Below are 26,327 nucleotides of genomic sequence, written 5' to 3'. Positions count from 1 at the left end.
CACAGCCAGTGGTGATCAGGGGCCACTCCTGGCTCTGCACTCAGAAATCGCCACTGGGAGGCTGGGGACCACATGGGATGCCAGGAATCGAATGGTTCTCCCCCCCCCCCCAACCCCCTGTTGGTTGCATGCAAGGCAAACGTCCCACCTCTCCGGCCTCTTGGCCCCAGTTATTAATTCTTGATGTGAAAAAGCAAACGTAGAACAAAGAGTTGAAGCTACAAGTAATGGCATTGCCATTGAGAAACCTAGCAGAATTTGTTCATCTTCCACTTAGTGGCAATCTTTTTTGGTTTTTCGGATCACACCCGGCAGTGCTCAGGGGTTACTCCTGGCTCTGCACTCAGGGGCCTTAAACTTTTTTTTTTTTGGTATCAGTAGCAATGATTGGGGCAGGAGGAGACTAGATATGAAGAAATCAGTTATTTTTAAGATTAGGTACCTATAGAAGAGGCCATGTAAAGCAGAACAGTGATGTTGAAAATAGACCAGAGATTGAGGTAGATGGAAAAATTTCCCTCCTCAAATATGACTGAGCTTTTGAATGTTGTACCTAGTAAAAGGGGCTTTGAAATGTAATTAAATTAAGAATTTTGAGATGAGGGAATTTTTATTTTTGTTTTGATGGCCACATGTGGTGATCTTTAGGGGTTACTCATGAATTATGACTGGTGGGTTCAGGGTAAAATGGGATGCTGGGGATTGAAGTTGGTCGATTGTGCATGTAAATATCCTACCTTCTGAACTATTACTCCAGCTCCCTGAGGGAGTTTATTATTTTTCTGAGTTATCTTAGATTGTACAGGTGCTGCTTACGTAATAAGAAGCATCTTTACAAATTAAAAAAAGGCCATAGCAGTAGGGGGAGAATAAATGTGGTGGAAGCAGGTTAGTTTTTAGGACTATGAGCAGTGGAATATGTATATGGACAACCTTCATGGACTAGTGAAATGAGAAAACCAGATTATAGAAGTAGTAAATGAGGGAGAGAGACAGAATAACCTCACTCATGTGGAATATAAAGAAACACAGTAGAGGAATAACCAATGCCGAAAGGCAATAAAACTAGAGTAAGAAGCTTGTCAGATATGGGGGGGGTGGTAGTGGTGGAGTGGTGGGGGTAGTGTGGGGAGGAGGCACTAGAGGTGGTATAGGTCGAGGAAGGGGACCACTAAGACAGTGAGTGATAGAGGTCACTCTGTATCAGGACTAGGTGCTGAAAGGAACTAAAGTGACATACATGATATTCTGTTAGTCACAGTTTAGTAAAACATGAACTTTTAAAAGAGGAAATAAGAAAATAGTGTTCATAGCAACAGGCTAAGCAGCTGAGAGACACTGGGAACTCTAAGGGAAGTGGATACTGGTGAATGGATTGGTGTTGGATCATTAAGTCCAATAGCTTTGAATTCATAGTGATTCAGCATTATTTAAAAGTAGTACATTAAGTATTTAAGAAGGGACCCTGGTTATACATTGATTTTTGTCTGTGAGATGGGTTTCTAACTTGTGAACTCTAGAACTGAGATAATAAATCTTTAAATTATTAAACTTTTTACAGTAGCAATTGGAAACAACTGATGGGATGTTGTCTGGACTTTAAGAAATTGAGGGCCCGGAGAGATAGCACAGTGGCGTTTGCCTTGCAAGCAGCCGATCCAGGACCAAAGGTGGTTGGTTCGAATCCCTGTGTCCCATATGGTCCCCCGTGCCTGCCAGGAGCTATTTCTGAGCAGACAGCCAGGAGTAACCCCTGAGTACCACCAGGTGTGGCCCAAAAACCCAACCCCCCCCCAAAAAAAATTGAGGCTTTTATGCATAGGTAAATGGGTGAAATAAAACAGTGAAATTGGAAATAGAGAATGGTAAACAGCAGGTGTAGAGGAAGAGATTTATTCACTTTGCGTGTCATAATTTTAGGTTTTAGTGGACATGACAGGAATAGTAGTTTGAGTTTATTATGTGGATTAGATAAGGCAAAGAAACATTTGAAACAGGATGAATTTAGAAGGCTCCCACAGTAGCTATAATTAAAATTTAGGTTGCAGATTACGTAGGAACATTTGTTAGAGTTTTAGCTTTCATGACATTGAGAGGGACAGGCTTAACTTAAAAATGTTTTTTTCTAAGAGTTTTAGGTGACACCTGGCAGCACTGAACAGCTATTCCTGACGGTGCTTGGAAGATGAAGGGAGAAGGTGCACATATCAGGCAGGGCTGAGATTGAACATGGACCTCCCTCATGCAAGATACTCTTGTCCAGTTTGGGAGAGAGAGGTTTTCAGTTTGAGAAATATTCTTACTTTCTCCCAGTTTTATTGAGGTATCATTGATAAATATATAGGATTGTGATTAATTTGCTTGTTTGCTTTTGGGCCACACCCCAAAGCTCATGGCTTAACTCTTGTTCTGTGCTCAGAGATCACTCCTGGCAGGTTCTGGGAACCCATATGGGGTGCTGCTGTACTATTTATTGTTCCTGTTCCAAGGATTGTAATATATATATATGATGTCAACGTGATGATTTTATTTACGTGAACAGATCCTCACAGCCGATGTAACTAGTGTGTCCATTGCCTTGCATATTTACCTTTTTAGTTTTGGGGTTGGGTAGAGAATTGAGAACACCATACATAGTGCTATTCTTTTAGCAGTTTAATTTTACAATAAGTAATAGCAATAAACAATAGTTTATTCAGCTGCTATTGTCAGCATGTTAGGTTTTTAAAGTTTGTACCTTTTTTTTTTTTTGGGTCACACCCGGCCGCGCTCAGGGGTTACTCCTGGCTCTATGCTCAAACGTCGCTCCTGGCAGGCTCAGGATTCGAATATGGCATGCCTGGATTCGAACCACTGACCTTCTGCTGCAAGGCAAATGCTTTACCTCCTTTCTATCTCTCCGGCCCAAGTTTGTACCTTTATAAATTAAGTTTTTTAATTTATTGAATCACTATGAGATACAAAGTTATTACAAAGTTGTTCATGATTGAGTTAAATAATGTGTTACAATGTTCCAGTACCCATCCCTTCACCAATGTCCACCTTCTTTCACCAATATCCCCAGTTTCCCCTGTGACCCCCAGTCTGCCTACTTGGCGAGACTTTTCCTTTTAGACACTGGTTTGGAATACTGTTACTGAAAGGATATCATGCATTTTACTTTACCTCCATTCAGAACCCTGTTCTTGTCCAGAGTCATCACTTCCCACTATCATTGTCATAGTGGTCTCCTCTGTCTCCTAATCAGCTTTACCCATTGTGGCAATTTTCTACTAGGACCAGTCCTGGCCTTTGTTTCTTATATCCCCTTTCTAACTTCCTTTAAACACCGTGGTCTACAAGGTTGTTCATAATACAGTTGTTTCTTGCATTTATTGTTCAAGCACCAGACTGAAACACAGTGTGACCTTCCTTCCACCATTGTCTGGTTTTCCACCTACCTCCTAAGCTTGCCTCCTTAGCAGCCACAATACTATTTATTTGAGCCAGAGCCAAAGCACTGTGGGTAGGGTGCCTTGCACGTGGCTTGCCCAGGTTTGATCCCTGGCATCCCATAATACTCAGTATCCCCCAAACCTGCCAGGAGTAATTTTTTTTTTTTTTTTTTGTTTTTGGTTTTTGGCCACACCCGGCGGTGCTCAGGGGTTACTCCTGACTGTCTGCTCAGAAATAGCTCCTGGCAGGCAGGACCATATGGGACACAGGGATTCGAACCAACCACTTTAGGTCCTGGATCGGCTGCTTGCAAGGCAAACGCTGCTGTGCTATCTCTCCGGGCCCCAGGAGTAATTTTTGAGTGCAGAGCCAGGACTAAACCCTGAGTGCTGCCGGCCCCTCCCCCAAAAACCCATTCAGCTCTTTATTTTTCCATTTGTGGCACACCTACAAGTCCTAGTCCTCATGGCTTAATCCTGGCTTTGCACTCAGGATGTACAGTGCAAGGGACAGTATGGGATTCTGCTTACAAGGCAACTACCTGTTGTAATATTACCAGCCAAAAATAATTTCTTTTATATTGCTTATTACAGCAAAACAGTAAGTGAGTGAAGTTATAAAAAAATTTTAGTAAAAGAAAAAATTTTGAACAGTGGTGTTAAGAGTTATTGGGGGGCCCGGAGAGATAGCACAGCGGTGTTTGCCTTGCAAGCAGCCGATCCAGGACCAAAGGCGGTTGGTTCGAATCCCGGTGTCCCATATGGTCCCCCGTGCCTGCCAGGAGCTATTTCTGAGCAGACAGCCAGGAGTAACCTCTGAGCAAAACTGGGTGTGGCCCAAAAACCAAAAAAAAAAAAAAAAAAGTTATTGGGAATTTAATAAGCTGTTGCTAGTTGAGCTTTCTGTATTATTGATTACTAAGTTAGTGGGTTGGTGTTTATTATCCTACTTTCTATCTAATTTTCTATGCTCCTAATGGACTGTCAGTATTGTGGAATTTGGAGGTGTTGTGTGACTGTATGCAGCGTACTATGTTCTTCAGGATCTCCAGGATTAGTATAACTGGGATAATTCTTGACTTGTCCCTTTCTTGAGGAGGCCCTAGAGTTTTCAGCATTAAGACTGGCATACCTGTGAGTTTCATTGTCTTAGTTTTGCATTTCTTCCAAAATTAGGTTTTTTTTTTTTTGGCTTTTGGGTCACACCCGGCAGCGCTCAGGGTTTACTCCTGGCTCCATACTCAGAAATCGCTCCCGGCAAGCTCTGGGCCTATATGGGATGCTGGGATTTGAACCAGTGACCTTCATGAAAGGCTAACGCCTACCTCCATGCTATCTCTCCGGCCCTCCAAAGCAATTTAACCCGCCCATTTATATAGTGAAGGCTGTGGAGTGTGAGTACAGCTCCTCGAGCTTCGCCTTTTTGGGAAATTGGCCCTCCTGTCTTCAGGATGCCCTAGACCAGGGCCTAGAGTTTTTAGCTGAAGACATTGTGCCTGTGACTTTTATTGTCATGCCATCTCTTCTGACATTCAAAGTTTATATCCTTTTACAAATTTCTTCCTATTTTTTCTACTTCCCACACTATCACCTCCTTTTTTAAGTATTTGGGTCACACTCACCAGTGCTTAGGGGTTACTCCTGGCTCTATACTCAGGAATTACTCTTGGTGATGCTTAAGGGTGGAGTGGGGCACATGTGACGCCAGGATCTCACCCAGCAAGGCAAGGTCCCTATCCACTGTGCTTTCTCCAATCCCTCACAATTGCTTTTTCATGAGTTTGACTTTTTTTTTTTGTTTTTGGGCCAGGGGTTACTCCTGGCTATCTGCTCAGAAATAGCTTCTGGCAAGCACTGGGGACCATATGGGACGCCAGGATTCGAACCTACCACCTTAGGTCCTGGATCGGCTGCTTGCAAGGCAAACACCGCTGTGCTATCTCTCCAGCCCCTGACATTTCTTTGTTTTTATATTTTTAATTAAGACACCATGGTTTACAAAATTATTCATAATAGAATTTCGGGCAGACAATGTTCCAACACCAATTCTACTACCAGAGTCAGCTTTCCTCCACCAACGTTCCTGGTTCCTTTTTACCCCATGCCTATCTCTTTAGCACAAGCAGTTTAAAGTTTTTTTTTTTTTTTTTTTTGTGATTTTTGGGTCACACCCGGCAGTGCTCAGGGGTTATTTCTGGCTCCAGGCTCAGAAATTGCTCCTGGCAGGCACAGGGGACCATATGGGGTGCCGGGATTTGAACCGATGACCTCCTGCATGAAAGGCAAACGCCTTACCTCCATGCTATCTCTCCGGCCCCTTTTTTTTGTTTTTTTTTGGTTTTTGGGCCACACCCTGTGACGCTCAGGGGTTACTCCTGGCTATGTGCTCAGAAGTTGCTCCTGGCTTCTTGGGGGACCATATGGGACGCCGGGGGATCGAACCGCGGTCCGTCCTAGGCTAGCGCAGGCAAGTCAGGCACCTTACCTCCAGCGCCACCGCCCGGCCCCGCAGTTTAAAGTTTGAGCCTCCTGCTTTCATTAAATTTGGCTCTGATTTATATATAGACACAGACCTAGCTCCTACACCACCTAAGTCCCTTGCCCCTTCAACTCCACGTCTGCTTTCCCCCCTCTTCCTTTTTTTTTTTTCGGGCCACACCCGTTTGATGCTCAGGGGTTACTCCTGGCTAAGTGCTCAGAAATTGCCCCTAGCTTGGGGGCCATATGGGATGCCAGGGGATCGAACCAGTCCTTCCAGTCCTTCCTTGGCTAGTGCTTGCAAGGCAGACACCTTCTAGCGCCACCTCGCCACCCCCTCCTCTTCCTTTTTAAATTTCTTTTAGGTACTTTTGCTACCTTTGCATTTACCTATTTTGTTATTCTACGCAGACTAAGAGATCACCTGGTTTCTGTTCTTCTGACTTTACCTAAAGTTGCACCAGATTGCATAATTTCATCATTCCTTGTAGCTGCAGTATTCCATTGTGTATATCTGTCATACTTTTTCTATTTTTTGAATCATACCCGGCAGCGCTCAGGGGTTACTCCTGTCTCTACGCTCAGAAATCGCTCCTGGCAGGCTCAGGGGGACATATGGGATGCCAGGACTCGAGCCTCTGTCCTTCATGCATGCAAGGCAAACACCCTACCTCCATGCTATCTCTCTGGCTCCATTCATACTTTCTTATCCATTCATGTTTTACAATATTAAAAATTTGTCTTTCTCTGGTTTATTTCAATTAGTGTAATGCTCCCTAGGTGTTGTTGTAAATGGCATAATTTCCTTTTTTATTTTTTTTAAATGGAGCGAGATAGGTTTTTGTTTTTGGGTTTTGGTTTTGGATTACACCCGGCGGTGCTCGGAATTCTTCTGGCTTTTGCACTCAGAAATTACTCCTGGCAGGATCCAGGGACCATATGGGATGCTGTCCGCCCTGAATCTGCTGCTTGCAAGGCAAACGCTCTATCTACCTTTGTGCTATTTCTCCTATCTCTCTGGCCCCAGAAGTAAGATAGTTTTTTATTGAAATTAATTTAGAAAAATGCGGAGAACATAAGTTAGAGTATACAGGTTTCTCCAAAGTGCAAATAGGCAAACAAAGAAACATAGAAACAAGCAAAATACATGTTCAAGAGAAAACACGGACTTGAAGAGGGTCTTGTCAAGGCTTCATAGTAGTCCCCTCTATCTCCGTTCTTTACCTCATTCCCTTGCCACCTCACTACTTTATCCACCATCTTTTCTTCATCTGTTTGTTGCTGAGCTTTTGAGATTTCCATTTGGATATTCCATTTGGATATTGTGAATATTGCAGTAAATATGGGACTACTGATATTTCTTGAGAAAAGCCGTCTTGTTTCCTTATGGATACATACCTAATAAATGACTAAAGGACCACCTGATATTTCTAATGTTTTTATTTTTTGCTATTGAGTTATATGAGTTCCTTATATATATTTTTGTAGGTGTTTTCTCATTCTGTTGATCTCTAGATTACCTTTGTTACCTGTTAGTGCATTATTTTAGTTTGATGTATCTTTTTTTTTGTTTTCTTTTTTTCTGTTTTTTTGTTTTTTGGGTCACACCTGGCGGTGCTCAGGGGTTACTCCTGGCTGTGAAATGTCTCTTGCAGGCACGGGGGACCATATGGGACACCGGGATTCGAACCAACCACCTTTGGTTGGATCGGCTGCTTGGAAGGCTAACGCCGCTGTGCTATCTCTCCGGGCCCCTTTGTTTTTTTGTTTGTTTGTTTTGGCCACATCTGGCAGCACTTGGGTTACTCTTGGCTGTAGCTCAGAAATCGCTCCTGGCAGACTCAGGAGACCCTTGGGGGAAGCCAGGATTCGAACCACTGTCCTTCTGCATGCATGGCAAACACCCTATCTCCAGGCTATCTCTCCAGCCCAGTTTGATGTATCTTTTTTGTTTGTTTGTTTGTTTTTGGGTCACATGCTCAGAAATCGCTCCTGACAGGCTCTGGGGACCATATGGGATGCCGGGATTTGAACCACCGATCTTCTGCATGAAAGGCATAGGCCTTACCCCCATGCTATCTCTCTGGCCCCCTGATGTATGTATGTATGTATGTATGTATGTATGTATGTATGTATGTATGTATGTATGTATGTATCCTCCCTCCCTCCCTCCCTCCCTCCCTCCCTCCCTCCCTCCCTCCCTTCCTTCCTTCCTTCCTTCCTCTTTCTCTCCTTTCTTTTCTTCCCTCCCTCCCTCCCTCCCTCCCTCCCTCCCTCCCTCCCTCCCTCCCTCCCTCCCTCCCTCCCTCCCTCCCTCCCTCCCTCCCTCCCTTTCTTTCTCGGCTCTACACTCAGAAATCTCTCCGAGATGCCAGGATTCGAACCACCGTCTTTCTGCATGTAAGGTCTTACCTCCATGCATTCTCTCTGGCCCCATTATTTTTATTCACTTTGTTTTTGGTAATCCAAAAATTATTTGCCAATTTAAGAAGCTATCCCTCTTCATTATGTTTATAGTTTTAGGTGTTAGGCTCAAATATTTAATTTTGAAAAAGCAAAATTTTTTTTTTTGTTTTTTTTTTTGTTTTTTTTTGTTTTTTTTTTTGTTTTTGGGGTCACATCCAGCAGTGCTCAGGGGTTATTTCTGGCTCCAGGCTCAGAAATTGCTCTTGGCAGGCACAGGGGACCATATGGGGCGCCGGGATTCGAACCAATGACCTTACCTCTATGCTATCTCTCCGGCCCCGCAAAATTTTTTTAATGTATGGTTAAGATAGTGATCTAATTTCTTGCTGTACAATTTTTTCTTATATTTATTTATTGTTAAAACTTTTTTGTTTTTGTTTTTTGTGGCACACTTTGCTGTAGTCCAGAATTATTCCTAGGTCTGTACTTAGGAATTTCTGGATGCCCTACCCTTTGTACTATCTCTTTTACCCATCCCTTCCTTACATTTATTCATTTATCCTTTCCTCATTTTATATTCCTCGCATGTCAAAAATAATTGACTACATGTGTATAGTCCTATTTCTAGATTTTATTATTTAATCTACTTGTCTCTTTATGTCTGAACTATTCTTGGTTCACCTCAAACCTCTTCTTTCCCCCTGCTTACTATGCATGTAGTATCAGAGGGCTTGGGGGCTGCTTTGGTAGTACTCTCAGTCCAGTAGTTCATTGTTTAGGGTTTGAGGATGTGGTGCTGCTTGAGCCTTCTAGTGCTGGGACAACTGGGACCACACATAGCAATGCTGAGATTCAGAGGTCATGTAACAGTGATAAAACCAGGTTCAGAACCCTTGTGCTATCTTCCTGGTCCTAGAACCATATTTCACAAGTATTTTTGACTGTAATCACTTTGTAAAAACAGTTTTGAATCAGGAAATGGTACCACTGGCTTTGTTCTCAAGATTATTTTGGTCCATCAGGTTTTCTGTTTTGTTTTTGTGGTGATAGGGACTTTCGGATTGCTTTTTTATAAAAATACTGTATAAAAATGGCATTGGAATTTTGATAGTTTACTTTGGACAATATACTTATTTTAATGATAGTCATTGTTGAGCACTTGAATACGTAATGTGTGAACATGAGAAATCTTATACTAACTCGGTTACGTTTATTACCAAGTATTTTTTTATGCTGTTGTAAGTGGGGTTACGGTCTTAGTATCTCTTTCCAGTAGTTCATTGTCAGTGGATAGAAATTCATCAGTTGAATTTGTAGACGGTCCCTTTATTGAATTAGTTTATTACTGCTAACAACTTTTTAATTAGCATCTTTAAGGTTTTTCAGATATCATTTGCAAAGAATTTGTTTAACTTTTTCTATTCTGAATTTTTTCTTTCTTTAACCTGATTAATTTAGTTATGACTTCCAAATACAGTCATATACTTCATAATAGTAGCAGAACAACATGTCAGTGATGAGCTTCAATAATAGTACTACAGTGACATGACTAGTACTACAAATGAGTACTAGAAATAGTCACACTTTATTTACATTGCTTAAGTGTGTAATAGGCATTACTGGTCAGATTTGTAAGGCAGCTGATTTTGCATCACTACATTCTTTAGAATATATCTATTGTTAATATCTCTGTTGTTAATGTGTATTTTACTTTGTTGAATAAAATACCAAGGTTGGGTATCCTTGTATTGTTGCTAATCTTAGAGAAAAAAGTCTCAACCTTTTACCATGTTAAATGTGATATTAACTGCATCTTTGCTACATATGTTGATTTTTATCATTTCTGTTCTTTGTTGATTTGTTTTGTTTTGTTTTTTTTGTTTTTGGGTCACACGCAGCAGCGATCAGGGGTGACTCCTGGCTCTACGCTCAGAAATTGCTCCTGACAGGCAGGCTAGGGGGACAATATGGGATGCTGGGATTCAAACCACAATCCTTCTGCATGCAAGGCAAATGCCCTACCTTCTCCAGCTCTGTTTGTTGAATTTTTCTCATGAAAGATTGTTGGATGTTTCAGGTGCTTTTACCCTCTGTTATGATTGTATGATGTTTTATCCCCCCTCTCCTCCATTTTTTAGTGTCAGGGATAAAACCCAGGGCTTCAAATGCACTGCTGAGCCACATTCCAGCTCCATCATTTATTTTGCTAATAGGTGTATCATATTTACTGATTTTTCTTTTTTCTTTTTCTATCTGTAGGGTATTATTCATAGGAAAATCACAAGCTTTGTGACCCTGTGAGTAACCCAGATTTCTGTTTGGTGTGTAATAAACAGAGCTGATTTTTCTACATTCTGTGGGGCCTGGTGCTCGCCCCTTGCTGAATTTCCTGAGAAAGGATGGTTGGGTAGCTCTCTTGAAAAGGCAGGTCCAGGAGGAGTTCTGCAGTCTCTGCACAATGCCATGATTCACCATAGTTAAAACATATACCCTGACCTTGTGAAGCAGGAGCTGGTCTTTTTAGCTTCTTGAGACAGAAATACCAGAGAAGCATTGGTCTCTAGCCCAACAGTTTCTGCTGCTGCACTTTGGACAAGGTTTGGGTGGTTGTCCCCTGGAGATAATTTGTCCTGATTAGCCAATTATTCTGAGCTTGTCTCCTTACTGAGTAGGCTTCAATAGCATGAATGCATGCCTATGTTTAAGTGAACCAATGTTTCAACACTTTCAGGTACCCCATTATGCCATATCTCTCTTTGATAGGGTGCAAGATCACCTTCATTGATTCTCAAAAGCTAATTGTTTTAATAGGTTCTGCTATGTTTCTTTACTTCTTTTTTTTGTTTTGTTTTTGTTTTTGAGCCATATCCAGTGATGCTCAGGGGTTGCTCCTGGCTTGGGGGACCATTTGGGATGCCAGGGGATTGAACTGTGGTCTGTCCTAGATTAGTGTGTGCAAGGCAAACACCCTACTGCTTGTGTCACCGCTTCAGCCCCTATGTTTCTTTACTCTAACTTGTTTCTGAATTACATCTTAGTTTCCCCAGAAATTTGTCAGATAGCTCAGAGACTCTGAAAAATTCTTGAATAACTTCCTTTAAATTCAGCATCAAATCAATCTTTTCTAAACCTACAACACACTCTCATAGGCCTGCACTAAAATAGCATGAGGCAGGGCAGTTTGTTTTCTTATGTCTTCCTACTGTTCCTCGTCAGCCAACATTTCTTTTTTTCTTTTTCTTCTCTTTTTTTGTTATTTTGGATGGTACTCTTGGCTCTGCCATCAGAAATCGCTCCTGGCACACTTGGCGGACCACTTGGGATGCTGGGAATATAACCCAGTTAGTCCCGGTTTGGCCACTGTGCTTTCACTCCAGTCCCCCAACCAATATTTCATAAGCCATTCGAACCCCTGAAAATCTTCCAGAAGGACGTAGGGTTGTTTTAGCTTCACTAATTCACATTTTCCTTTGCATATGTTGTGAGAGGTGTAGGCAGGTTTTAGCAATCACATGAAAATACTGAGTCCAAAACGCACTTCCACTTCGGCCTTTAAGATATTCATTACAGTATGGGGATGCAAACCATACAAGGCACAGGCCTTTTTAAAGTGGCTGAGTGAAACCATTTTAAGCCTTCATAAGATGGAGGCTGATTTTTCTCCAGATGAGTGGGGGAGGAACGGCAAAGTTTTATGCTAGTAGTGAATAAGTCATTGACCCTTGGTACAGAGTCTAATTTGAGAACGCATTACCACTGGGATGGTGGCCCTACTGTTTTGCGTGGAAGAATTCTAGAGAGAGCATGGCATGTATATTATGTGTGAGAGATGTATTTGAATGCACCAGAATAGCAGAAAGCTACCCAGCATAGCATGTATGTCACCACTCCAGTAAAGGACATGGTACTTTCAATTCAGTACAGGGAGGACCATCATGGCCTTAATCTACCAAGGGGTCATGCCCACCCACCTTTTTGTTGTTGTTGTTTTTGGTTTTTGGGTCACACCCGACAGCGCTCAGGGGTTACTCCTGGCTCTATGCTCAGATCCGCTCCTGGTAGGCTTGGCCAGGAGCTTCTGCATGCAAGGCAAACATCTCAACTCCATCTGTCTTTCTGGCCCCATCCCTCACACCGTTTTATTGAGGTCTCTGTTCTCAGGTCCCTGTTCGGGGTGCCAGATGTGGTGCAATCCTGGGAAAAACGGGTCTGGAGCCTGGGTCCCTTCAAGAAATAAACCAAGCTGAGGTTTGGTGGGGGAGCTTGCAATGGGGGGGGGGAGCCCAAACCACGTTTTTTTTCTTAATTTTTTTATTGAGACTAATGTGAATTACAAGTCTTTCACAGTTGTATTTCAAGCATATAGTTTCCAGCACCAGTGTTGCCTTCTCTCCACCATAGTTCCCAGCTTGCATTCCATACCTCCACTCTTAGCCCCTTGAACTGCTAGTGTAACTAGTACTTTTTGTGTATTGCTTGTTATAGTTTGGGTCTCTTGATTCTATTGTCATTGGCTTTGCCACATCGCAGTTTTTATTAAGCACCTGCACTTACGCATCTGGGTGGGGGGAGTGAAGAGAGTGGTAGACTAAAGGTCTATCTAAAACTTTGCCTAGGTGAATTTTTTTGACATTTAAAGGTGGGGATGGAGTGGGTGACACCTGAGATTGAACTCATTGCCTTGCACAAAGTGGATACTTATAGCCCCTGAGCTGGCATTTGAATCCCCAGCAAGTGCAGGTAGATCATTGTTACCTGCAGCGCAGTGCCTTCCTGGAAGGAACTGGACCAATCTAGTAATAGTAATTTTGGGAGCAGTTGATGGATGCTGAACAGTCTTTTTTATTTAAAAAAATATTAAGGGGTTGCTGTTGCATATTTCATTTATATATGTAATATATTACATTAATATAATATAATATAATATAATATAATATAATAAAATAAATATAATAATATTATATTATAGACCCTCTGATCTATCGATCCTGCACCATCTGGTTGATTTTGAATGTCTTTAAAAGGCTAAGGATCTCTTTTAAGATGTAAAGATAATGTTTACTATTTCTAGGAAAGTTTCTGAAATTACACAACACCAAGCATGACCAGGATAAAAACCCAGTATACTACAATCTAATTGGTCTGGTTAAGAGCGTTCCTTGAAGAGAGACCATCATGGCATGTTAGTGCACAAATTGTATGTTGCTATCAGCCATTAAAATGCTTTTAGTCAGATAACATTTAATTAGGTCATAATTCATTATATATGTATAGTCTTAGAGATCCTCTTATACTTATAACTTTGTATAACTGAAGTATTAAATCAGAGTAAAAATTACCTAAATTGACTCTTATATTTATATTTAATTTTAGTTTATCAAACTAGATGTTTTATGTAATCTTAATGTTAGTGTAAACATAATTGAAATTTATTAGTAACTATGTAGTTTCTTAGAATGGAAGTTTACAAAGACACGAAATGAGATAGGTAAGGAATTTTTATAGAGAGCTAGAGGAATTGAAGAGGCTTATAGGGTGTGACTGTATAGGAATACATTTCTTTCTTTTTGGGGGGTGGGTCACACCTGGCAGCGCTCAGGGGTTACTCCTGACTCTATGCCCAGAAATCGCTCCTGCCAGGCTTAGGGGACCATATGGGATACTGAGATTTGAAATACCGACCTTCTGCATGCAAGGCAAACGCCTTACCTCCATGCTATCTCTTCGGCCCAGGAATACATTTCTATTAACAATATCTTAGGGGCCGGGTAGGTGGCGCTAGAGGTAAGGTGTCTGCCTTGCAAGCCCTAGCCAAGGAAGGACCGCAGTTAGTTCCCCCCAAGCCAGGGGCGATTTCTGAGCACATAGCCAGGAGTAACCCCTGAGCATCAAATGGGTGTGGCCTGAAAAACAAAAAAACAAAAAAACACCCCCCAAAAACCCCAATATCTTAAAAGTATTTTATAGAATAAAACTTACTGTTTTTTACTAGTACAGATGTTTGTCAAGAAGCAAATAACAGATCAGAGGGGTTACTTGTGCTGATTTTTGCCTAATCTATTTTTTTTTTTTTTTTTTTTTTGGTTTTTGGGCCACACCCTGTGACGCTCAGGGGTTACTCCTGGCTATGCGCTCAGAAGTTGCTCCTGGCTTCTTGGGGGACCATATGGGACGCCGGGGGATCGAACCGCGGTCCGTCCTAGGCTAGCGCAGGCAAGGCAGGCACCTTACCTCCAGCGCCACCGCCCGGCCCCTAATCTATTTTTTAATGTAAAACTTACTGATCGTAAGTTTTTTCTGTTTTTCTTCTTTTTAAAGTCTGTTTTGTTTTACTTTTGGGCCACACCTGACAGTGCTCAGGGGTTAATCCTGGCTCTGTTCTCAGAAATCACTCCTGGCAAGCTCGGGGGAACCATATGGGATGCCAGGGATCGAACCCAGGTTTGTTTCGGATCAACAGTATGCACTGTGCTGTCACTCTGACTCCTGATCATAAGTTTCATTTCAATATAGTTTGTTATATGAAACTGTTAAACAAAATCTTGCTAGTGTAGGTGAGAGATGGCATAGCACGTAAAGTGCTTGCCTTGTATGTGGCCGACCAGAGTTCAATCCCTGGCATCCCATATAGTCTTCAAATACTGCTGCGAGTGATTCCGAGTGCAGTCTTGAGAAACTCCTGAGTACAGCAAAAACAAAAACAACAAAAAAAGAAATGTTCTTTGTTGTTATCTATGATTACAATTGCTTTCTCCTCTACTCTGTTGCTTACCTGTATATTTAAGGGATAAATACCAAACTTGTTTTGAGGTTGAAGAAACTAATGGAGGAAGAAATAAAAAATTTGGTTAGCCTGTGGATGTAGAAGAATATACGATATTTTGTGAGGCCCTAGTTTGATACCCAATACAAAAAACCAACAATTCTTTCCCCCCAAAACAATGGGGTTTCCTACTAACAAATGTTATTTGAGTATTTCATTATGGTATTTTTAGTACCTGCATTAAAGTTATTCAAGATATTTCACAATCAGCTAATTTATATTGAACAAACTTTTCTTTTTCCTTTTTTTTTTGCATTTCCCTTATTTTGGATATTCAAATAATTTACAACAGATAGTTTTAAAGATAAAATAAGTACAATCATATCAACACACTGTTTACTACTATATTTATAAATTAAATAAACATTACTAACAATACAACCTTTATCTCTCTTTTCAAAGTCATTTTTTCTTTTTTTATAATTATCTTTATTTAAACACCGTGATTACAAATATGATTATAGTTGTATGATTGCAGTCATGTAAAGAACACCCCCCTTCACCAGTGCAACATTCCCACCACCAATTTCCCAGATCTCCCTCCTCCCCACTTCCTCACACCTGTACTCCAGACAGGCTTTCTACTTCCCTCATTCATTCACATTGTTATGGTAGTTTTCAGTGTAGTCATCTCTCCAACTGCATTCATCACTCTGTGTGATGAGCTTCATGTCATGAGCTGCACCTACCAGCCCTCATCTCTCTTGTCTCTGAGATACTGTTAAAAATGTCTTTCATTTTTCTTAAAACCCATAGATGAGTGAAACCATTCTGCGTCTTTCTCTCTCCCTCTGACTTACTTCACTCAGCATAATAGATTCCATGTACATCCATGTATAGGAAAATTTCATGACTTCATCTCCTGATGGCTGCATAATATTGCAATGTGTATATGTACCAGTTTCTTTAGCCATTCATCTGTTGAAGGGCATCTTGGTTGTTTTCAGAGTCTGGCTATTGTAAATAGCGCTGCAATGAATATAGGTGTAAGGAATGGATTTTTGTATTGTATTTTTGTGTTCCTCGGGTATCTTCCTAGGAGTAGTATAGCTGGATCCTATGGAAGCTCAATTTCCAGTTTGTGAAGGAATCTCCATATCGCTTTCCATAAAGGTTGTACTAGACGGCATTCCCACCAGCAGTGAAAAAGCGTTCCTTTCTCTCCACATCCCCGCCAGCACTGCTTGTTTTCCTTTTTTGTGATGTGTGCCAATCTCAGTGGCGTGAGGTGGTACCTCATAGTAGTTTTGATTTGCATCTCCCTGACGATTAGTGATGTTGAGCATCTTTTCATGTGCCTTTTGGTCATTTGCCTTTCTTCTTTTTCAAAGTGTCTGTTCATTTCTTCTCCCCATTTTTTGATGGGGTTAGTTGTTTTTTTCTTGTACAATTCTGTCAGTACCTTGTAAATTTTGGATGTTAGTCCTTTATCTGATGAGTATTGGGTGAATAATTTCTCCCACTCAGTGGGTGGCCTGTGTATTCTGGGCACTATCTCCTTTGAGATGCAGAAGCTTCTCAGCTTAATATAGTCCCATCTGTTTATCTCTGCTTCCAGTTGTTTGGAGAGTGCTGTCTCCTCCTTAAAGATGCCTTTAGTCTCAATGTCCTGGAGTGTTTCACCTACATGTTGTTCTATATACCTTATAGTTTCAGATCTGATCCATTTGGATTTTACCTTTGTAACATGGTGTTAGCTGGGGGTCTGAGTTCGCTTTTTTGCAAGTGGCTAACCAGTTGTGCCAACGCCACTTGTTGAATAGGCTTTCCTTGCTCCATTTAGGATTTCTTGCTCCTTTATCAAAAACTAGGTGGTTATATGTTGGAGGTACCTTCTCTGAGTACTCAAGCCTATTCCACTGATCTGAGGGTCTGTCTTAATTCCAATACCATGCTGTTTTTATAACTATTGCTTTGTAATACAGCTTAAAATTGAGAAAGTAATGCCTCCCACATTCCTTTTCCCAAGGAGTGCTTTAGTTATTCAAGGTTGTTTATTGTTCCAAATGAATTTCATAAGTGTTTGTTCCACTTCTTTGAAGAATGTCATGGATATCTTTAGAGGAATCACGTTAAATCTGTACAATGCTTTTGGAAGTATTGCCATTTTAATTATGTTGATCCTGCCAATCCATGAGCAGGGTATGTGTTTCCATTTCCACGTGTCCTCTCTTATTTCTTGGAGCAGTGATTTATAGCTTTTTTTGTATAGATCCTTCACATCTTTAGTCAGGTTGACTCCAAGATATTTGAGTTTGTGTGGAACTAATGTGAGTGGGATTGTTCTCTTAATGTCCATTTCTTCCCTATCATTATTAGTGTATAAAAAGGCCATTGATTTTTGTGTGTTAATTTTGTAGCTTGCCACTTTGCTATATGAATCTATTATTTCTAGAAGCTTTTTGGTAGAGTCTTTAGGGTTTTCTAAGTAGAGTATCATGTCATCTGTAAACAGTGAGGCTTGACTTCTTCCTTTCCTATCTGGATTCCCTTGATATCTTTTTCTTGTCTAATCGCTATAGCAAGTACTTCCAGTACTATGTTGAATAGGAGTGGTGAGAGAGGACAGCCTTGTCTTGTACCAGAATTTAGAGGGAAGGCTTTTAGTTTTTCTCCGTTGAGGATAATATTTGCCACTGGCTTGTGGTAGATGGCCTTAACTATATTGAGAAAGGTTCCTTTTATTCTTATCTTGCTGAATGTTTTCATCAAGAATGGGTGTTGAGGGGCCGGGCGGTGGCGCTAAAGGTAAGGTGCCTGCCTTGCCTGCGCTAGCCTTGGACAGACCGCAGTTCGATCCCCCGGTGTCCCATATGGTCCCCCCAAGCCAGGAGCAACTTCTGAGCACATAGCCAGGAGTAACCCCTGAGCATTACCGGGTGTGGCCCAAAAATCAAAAAAAAAAAAAAAAAAAAAAAAAAGAAAGAATGGGTGTTGAACCTTATCAAATGCTTTTTCTGCGTCTATTGATATGACCATGTGATTTCTATTTTTCTTGTTGTTTATGTTGTGTATTATGTTGATAGATTTACAGATCTTAAACCATCCTTGCATTCCTGGGATGAAACCTACTTGATCAAAGTGAATGATCTTCTTGATGAGGCACTGGATCCTGTTCGCCAGGATTTTGTTGAGGATCTTTACATCTGTGTTCATCAGGGATATTGGTCTGTAATTTTCTTTTTTGGCAGCATCTCTATCAGGTTTTGGTATTAAGGTGATGTTGGCTTCATAAAAGCTATTTGGAAGTGTTCCTGTTTTTTTGATTTCATAAAAGAGCCTGGCTAGGATTGGTAGTAGTTCTTCTTGAAATGTTTGAAAGAATTCATTCGTGAATCCATCAGGGCCTGGGCTTTTGTTTTTGGGCAATTTTTTTTATTACGGTTTTAATTTCCTCAATAGTGATGGGGGTGTTTAGATATGCTACATCTTCTTTATTCAACCATGGGAAGTTATATGAGTTCAAAAATTTATCCATTTCGTCCAGGTTCTCATATTTAGTGGCATAGAGTTTCTCAAAGTATTCTCTGAATACCCTTTGAATCTCTGCAGTATCTGTAGTGATCTCCCCCCTTTTCATTTCTAATACGCGTTATCAAGTTTCTTTCTCTCTTTTGCTTTGTGAGTTTTGCCAATGATCTATCAATCTTGTTTATTTTTTCAAAGAACCGACTTCTGCTTTTGTTGATCTTTCGGATTGTTTTTTGGGTTTCCATTTCATTGATTTCTGCTCTTAGCTTTGTTATTTCCTTCTGTCTCCCTATTTTTAGTTTCTTTTGTTGTTCATTTTCTAATTCTATAAGCTGCGTCATTAAGCTATTCATGTATGATCCTTCCTTCCTGATGTGTGCTTGCAAAGCTATAAATTTTCCTCTCAGTACCGCTTTTGCTGTATCCCATAGGTTCTGATAGTTTGTGTTTTCATTGTCGTTTGTTTCCAGGAAATTTTTCATTTCTTCTTTGATTTCATCTCAGACCCACTGGTTGTTCAGTAGTAGACTGTTTAATTTCCAGATGTTAAATTTTTTCTTCTGTGTCCCTTTGTAGTTCACATCTAACTTCAGGCCTTGTGGTCAGCAAAGGTAGCCTGCAAAATTTCTATCTTTTTTATTTTATGGAGGTATGTTTTATGTGCCAGGATGTGGTCTATCCTGGAGAATGACCCGTGTATGTTGGAAAAGAATGTGTATCCAGGTTTCTGAGGATGGAGTGTCCTATATATATCTACTAGGCCTCTTTCTTTCATTTCTCTTTTCAAGTCTAGTATATATTTGTTGGGTTTCCATTTGGTTGACCTATCAAGTGTTGACAAGCCTGTGTTGAGGTCTCCCACAATTATTGTGTTATTATTGATATCCTTTTTCAGATTTGTCAACAATTGTATTAAATATTTTGCTGGTCCCTCATTGGGTGCGTATATGTTTAGGAGAGTGATTTCTTCCTGCTGTACATATACCTTGATTAGTACATAATATCCATCTTTGTCCCTTACAACTTTTCTGAGTATAAAGTTTGTGTCATCTGATATTAGTATGGCCACCTCCGCTTTTTTAAGGGTTTTGTTTGCTTGAATGATTTCCCTCCAGCCTTTGATTTTGAGTCTATGTTTATTCTGACTATTCAGATGTGTTTCTTGTAGGCAGCAGAAGGTTGGCTTCAGTTTTTTGATCCATTTTGCCACTCTGTGCCTCTTAACGGGTGCATTTAGTCCATTGATATTGAGAGAAATAATTGTCATGGAATTTATTGCCATCTTTGTGTAGAAGTTTGGTGTACTTTTTGTTCTGATTGTCTTTAGAATAGATCTTTCAGTTTTTGTTTTAAGGCTGGTTTTGCGTCTGTAAAGTTTTTGAACTGTTGTTTATCTGTGAAGCCATGTATACTTCCTTCAAACCTGAAAGTGAGTTTTGCTGGGTGCAATACTCTTGGCGAAGCATTTATTTCATTGAGTTTTGTTACTATATCCCACCACTGCCTTCTGGCCTTGAGTGTTTCTGGTGACAGGTCTGCTGTAAATTTCAAGGATGCTCCCTGGATGATCCCTTTTTGATCTTGCTGTTTGAGTATTCTATCTCTATGTGTGGGATTCATCATTGTGACTAGGATGTGTCTAGGGGGTATTTCTCCTGGGGTCTTTTTTAACTTGTACTCATCAGGTATGCAGGATTTGGTCACATGTTTTCTTTAGCTCTGGTAGTTTCTCTGTGATGATGTTTTTGACTGTTGATTCTTCCTGGAGATTTTGTTCTTGGGTCTCTGGGACTCCAATGATTCTAAAGTTGTTTCTGTTGAACTCATCTAGGACTTCTATTTTCATCTGCTCATATTCTTTGAGTAATTTTTCCATTGTCTGCTCATTTGATTTAAGTTTTTTTTTCCAATCTCTTCTGCTGTGTAAAGTTGTTATGCATCTTCCAGCGCACTAATTCTATCCTCAGCTGCTTTAAACCTATTGGATAGCTCATCCATTATGTTCTTCAATTCGTCTACTGAGTTTTTCAGACCTGTTATTTGACCTGATATTTCAGTTTGGAGTTGTCTGATTTCTATCTTTTTTTGAGTTCTGTGAGCATCCTCCATATTTCTTCTCTAAACTCCATTTCTGAAAGACTGCTTAGGTGGTTGGCCATGTTGGGTCATCAGAGTTTCCATCTTTATTCTCTATCGCTGATGTTGGTCTGCGTAGTTTCCCCATTGTCATGCTTATGCTGTGGGTTTTCCTACGTGTTGTGGTGGTATTCATTGGCTAGGTGGAGTGCAGGACCACAAAGCGAAACTGAGCGGCCGAGCTCCTCTACTTCGACCTGTTATAGGTGGGCTTAAGGGGGCCAGCAAAGTCAGCTTTATCCGCAACTCTGGCAGCAAGCCGTCAGGGCATGAATGCCAGAGAAGATCAAAGTTCCCAGGTTAAAGCAAGCCAGGGGAAGCCCCAAAATGTCTGCAGAGCTTAATGGGCCCAGCAGAGTCTTATCCACAACTCCGGCCCGGAAAGACACACCTCTTTTTTTTTCTTTTGTGTTTTTTTTTTTGGGGGGGGGTCACACCTGCAAGTACTCTGGGGTTACTCCTGGCTCGATTCTCAGAAATTGCTCCTGGCAGGCTCAGGGGGACTATATGGGATGCCAGGATTTGCATGCAAGGCAAAAACGCCCTACCTCAATGTTATCTCTCCGGCCCCCTGAACAAACTTTTCATTTCTACCAGTAATTGTAATAGGTTACTTTATTGCTATATTGCAGGGTCCAGAAGCCCCCCCAGGGGGGCCCGGCCAGCAGGAATTAGCTGGGAAGGCTTCTCAGACGACCGCACTTCTATTTTGCTGAGTAGAAGCACAACCACACTGTAAAAAATCTGAGAGAGGTTAATAATAAAGACCCAAGGCAGCGTCTCACTGTTCAAGGGTGTCTTTATTGGCTACAGTTCCTTCTTAAATAGTGAAGGAGAAAAGGGGCAGTACAAAGGTGATGTCAATCATACTTTTGGCGCGAAGGCTCATAAGGAAGTGGGCAGTGGGCTAGGGGCTGGATGACCTTCAAGCTATGCTGAACGTGCTGTTTCAATGGAAACTTCTAGTGTCCTACTAGCTGCATTCCTAATTGCTTGACTATCAGGAAATGGTGCAATATGTGCTTGCCTAAGTGATCTTGAACAGACAATATAGCATATACTTATTGATAACAGCCTAAATTACTCCGGAATGTGGTCTTAAGGAATGGGGCCTAGTTTCTGATAACTGTACCAGGCAGTTTTTACTCTCCTCCGGGCTAAGAGCTAAATTATGTCCTGCAGCTGTACATTCTTTTCTCTTAGCTCAAAAATTTACAGCAAGACTGCATATTGCTTTTAGGTGAAAAGCTGGGCTATGGCAGAAAGAACAGCAAAATTTCCTCAAACAAGTCAGTTCCCAACATCTCCCCCTTTCTCTTCTAATAAAAGAAGGAAAGTCGTGAGCGGGTGGAAGAACCGTGTCTTAGGCATACAAGGTTTGACCAGGTCGGACACGGCCAAAGCCGCATTTAAAAGGTGGCTACAAACGCCGTGGGTGTGCGCAGAGATCCGAATTATGCGTTGTAGCCTTTTAGGGCCGTGCCCTAACTGGGACCTTGCTAATCCCGTCGTAGGTGTCTCCACAGCCGAGAGCACAAGTGCCGGAGCGAACTCCGTCTGTTAGCTATGCGCTCTATCTCCTGGAAACTTAGTGGCTGGAAAGGCGGCTTGGTGACTAAAGCCAAGTTTTCACAGGAGTCACGCGGGGTTAGACGCTGGTAGTTAACCTGAATAGAGGTTTTTGCCTTTTCATCTACCTGGTTATTAATAAAGGCAGTAATTTTGCGGAAAATCCATGGGCCAAGAGAAAAGAGCAGCATGAGGCTAATAAGAGGGCCCACAACGGTGGACAAGATTGTGTGGAACCAAGGGGAAGAGAAAAACCAATCCTGGTACCAACCTTGTTCTTCATCGAAATGTTTTTCAAAATCTTTTATACCATCACCAATATGTTGAACGCTATCTCTAACTAAACCTGTTTTGTCTTTAAAAATACAACATTGTTCCTTAAGGGCTACACAGACTCCCCCCTCTTTCATAAGGGCAAAATCTAAAGCACGACGATTTTGGAGAACAACATCAGCAAGGGAACTAATAGTATCTGTGAGAAATTGCAGACTAGTTTTGATTTCAATAATGTCTTGCTCTACTGCTTGAGTAAGAGTGCGGAAATTGGATTGAGAGGATACAAGAGAGTAGATACCAGTGCCAGCGCCAGTAGCGCCAACAGCAAGGAGAACTGCAAGTGTAACGGAGGTGAAGGGCTCACGGCGTCGTCGAGAGAGAGATTGAGAAGAATATGAATATGGTGAGGTGGCAGGAGAGGGAAAGGTATGTTCTGAGTGAATGGTGATTTTTGGAATGAGAATAACGAGGACACAGTAGTCATGTGAAAGGAGAAAAGAAGAACGAATGATAAAGGGAGTAAGGCCAGAAGCACAGGCAAAATAAGTACTATTGGGAGCTAACAGATAGGTTTTTGAGGAGGAAGAGTTGTAGATGTCAATAGTTTTGTTGCATACATCAAGTAATTGGCTAGGAAGCAAGGAGTCGTTAGGCTTAATGCAGAGGCCAGAGCCTACGACTTGACCGACTGTAAAGCCATGTTGAGGTTGTGTGTTCCAACGGAGGTCAGAGGGGTTGGAGGTAGAGGAAAGGTTGCCAAACACTGCAACACCTTCATAGAAGGGCGGTTGAGGAGAAAAACAAAGCCAACATCTTTCATAGGCAGGATCTGTAAGGGCAAGAGCAGAAGCATTCATAAGATTGAGAATAACTTGCGAGGAGGGAGAAGGACCGGAAGGCATAGTGAGTTGTCTGAGAGAAGGAGAGGCAGATGGAAGAGGAGAAGGAGGAGAAGGCATGTGTGATGGACCTGAATGAGGATGAAGAAAGGTGTTAGGACCAACGGCGAGGGGGTGAGAATTCGGCAACTGTTTAAGCAAACGGAGGGAAAAAAGAAGTCCAGGGTCGGTACGCCTAATGTAAAGTCTGAGTCCCCATTGTACGGTTTGAGTCCAGTGATGCTGACGTCCAGCAGCAGTAAATTCGATGATGAGGGGGTTACACCAACCACGGGTAGAGGAGGATGCATCACAGCTGGGAAGAGGATGAGTAAGTGGGGGGCGAGAGACGGTGATAAAGTCCCAGGAAGATGAAGGTTTCCAATAGGTAGTTCCAGTGGTCTCACAACCCCATGAAGCGCAGAAGTACTGGTTATGATCGCCACATTTATGGTCGATGGAACGGGGGCGATGATGTCCTGGGCAAACATAGAAGGTGGAGAAGTGATATCTTAAGTAGTTACGGCGAACAGCAGAATTGCAACCAGCGGTAGGGGGGGCATAGGAGTTATAGCTGTCAATAGCGCGGAGTTGAGGTAGATGAAAATTAGGGGTGCCCCAGTAAGAGTTGGCACCCATGGCTAGGGCACAAAAATCGACGTGCAGAACAGGCCAAGGAATGGAGGTGGAGAGGATGGAAGTTTGGTTAGCGACGTCGCCAGCCTCATTGATGATCTGCCAAGTGTAGTTGAAGACTTGGTAGCGTTTGTTATTCTGGGAGTGGCAGACAGATGGGAGCTGGAACAGCAACAGCAACAGGAGGGCACGCATTTTGGACGGTGGTGGATGAAATAACGATGTTAGCGGCGATAGGTTCTGGAAGAGAAGGAGGAAGGGGATTCTCAGGGCTGGGAGCCCTGGGCGCGTTATAATGTTTGACCAGCCGGTCTGGAAGCCAGCGGGTGTTGCCCGTGTCTATGTCATGGACACAAGCATGGCCTTTGCCCCAGATGAGGACGGGGTGTGGCCCTTTCCAGAGTCCAGTGTGAACATCTTTCCAGAGGACTGACTGGAAATCAGAGGCAGTGTTGGGATGCCAATATCGATCAGCCGCAGAGCGGTTTTGAAGATCGAGTGACAAAAAGTTAAGCACAAAGAGTGCATGGGCAAGCAGGAGACGGTGCCTGCCGTGGCGAGCATACAAGGTTTCACTCTCGCCAGAGAGCTTTATGAGCATGTTCTTTAAAGTTTGATTAGCTCTCTCCACAATGCCTTGACCCTGGGGGTTATAGGCTATTCCTGTCTTGTGCTGGATGCCAAACTTAGCACAAAAGTTTTGAAATTTTTGGCCAGTATACCCTGGGCCATTATCAGTTTTAAGAACTTTGGGCACTGCAAGCGTGGCAAAGCAGTGCAGCATGTGAGCAATAACATCAGCAGAAGATTCTCCAGTATGCAGGGAGGCACAAATAAACCCACTGAAGGTGTCAACAGTGACATGAATGTATTTAAGTTTGCCAAATGCCGGATAGTGTGTGACATCCATTTGCCAAAGTTCACCAGGCACAAGGCCGCGGGGATTAACTCCAACATGAGGTTCAGGAAGAAGAGAAAGACAGGATTTACAAGAGCGAACAATTTCACGAGCTTGTTCACGAGTGATAGCGTATTTAAGACGTAAGGTTTGAGCATTGAGATGATGGAGTTTATGGGCAAGAGTAGCTTGTTGCAGAGTGTCATGTGTAGGAGATGGAGGGGTGGTGGAGAGAAAACAAATAGCTGAGGAGGTGGCACGGGTGGCTTCGTCTGCAAGGGCGTTGCCAAGCGTAAGGGGGCCAGGCAAACCCGAGTGTGCACGGATATGCGACACGTAAAAGGAATTGGTTCGTTGTAAAATGAGCTGTTGAATGTGGGAGAAGAGTGTGAAGGCAGGAGTAGAGGGTTTAATAAAGGGTACTGTTTCCAAAAGTGGCAAAGAGGAAGCAATGTAATGACTATCAGTGTATAAATTAAAGGCTTGAGGAACAGAGAGAAAGACCTGATGAACGGCTTCCAATTCCACAAGCTGAGCAGAAGTGTGTGTGGTAGTGAGCGTATTGGTTGTTCCATCGACTGAAAATGAGGCAGTCCCGTTAGAGCTACCATCTGTAAAGGCAAGAGAGGCAGAGGGAATGGGCTGATGTTTAGTGAGCCTAGGAAACACAACAGGATGTTTATTAAGGAAGTGCAACAGTTTGTCAGCTGGCATGTGTGTAGATAGGGTTCCTTGAAAGTATGTGAGAAAGAGGAGCCAGGCTTGATCCATGTTTGCTAGCCAGGCCAATTGATTGTGTGTGTATGGAAGAATAATTGTGTCAGGGTGTTTAGCGAAGAGTTTGAGGGATGTTTCACAGCCTTGATGTAAGAGCTGGAGGACAGAGGAAGTGTATGTAGAAAGAACTTTGGAAGGTGAGGAGGGAAGGTGAATCCAATAAAGGGGGGCGGACTGCCAGAGAACGGCGGTGGGTGTGAAAGCTGTGGAGCAAACAATGAGCTGAAGATCAATAGAAGGGTTATAGTAAGTGATAAGTTGGTTTTGGATGGCATGATTGACAGAATCAAGTGCGGCACGAGCTTCTGGAGTGAGAGAGCGTGGGCTGGAGGGGTTGGAATCTCCTTGGAGGATATCAAAAAGGGGTTTTAGATCGCCTGTGGTGAGTTTAAGGTAAGGGCGGAGCCAATTTATGTCACCAAGAAGGCGCTGGAAATCATTAAGTGTTTTAAGGTGGTGGGTGCGAATTTGCACCTTTTGAGTTTTTACTTGAGAGGGTAGTAATTCAAATCCAAGAAATAAGTGAGGTGGAGAGGTTTGAATTT

General features: G+C 42.1%; 1 protein-coding gene and 1 non-coding gene across 2 annotated transcripts in view; one reads left to right on the top strand and one right to left on the bottom strand.

Moving 5' to 3' along the window:
• Window positions 1–26,327, top strand: part of CDK13 (cyclin dependent kinase 13) — a 131,488-nt gene that overhangs the window by 17,309 nt on the left and 87,852 nt on the right. The gene's annotated exons all lie outside the window — the stretch shown is intronic.
• On the bottom strand, window positions 10,570–10,695 carry LOC126021272 (small nucleolar RNA SNORA11). The gene has a single exon (XR_007499841.1). It is a non-coding gene; the product is annotated as a small nucleolar RNA SNORA11 (small nucleolar RNA).

This window comes from Suncus etruscus, chromosome 10, assembly GCF_024139225.1.
Source record: "Suncus etruscus isolate mSunEtr1 chromosome 10, mSunEtr1.pri.cur, whole genome shotgun sequence".
NCBI lineage: Eukaryota > Metazoa > Chordata > Mammalia > Eulipotyphla > Soricidae > Suncus > Suncus etruscus.
This window is presented reverse-complemented; position numbering and strand designations above follow the sequence as displayed.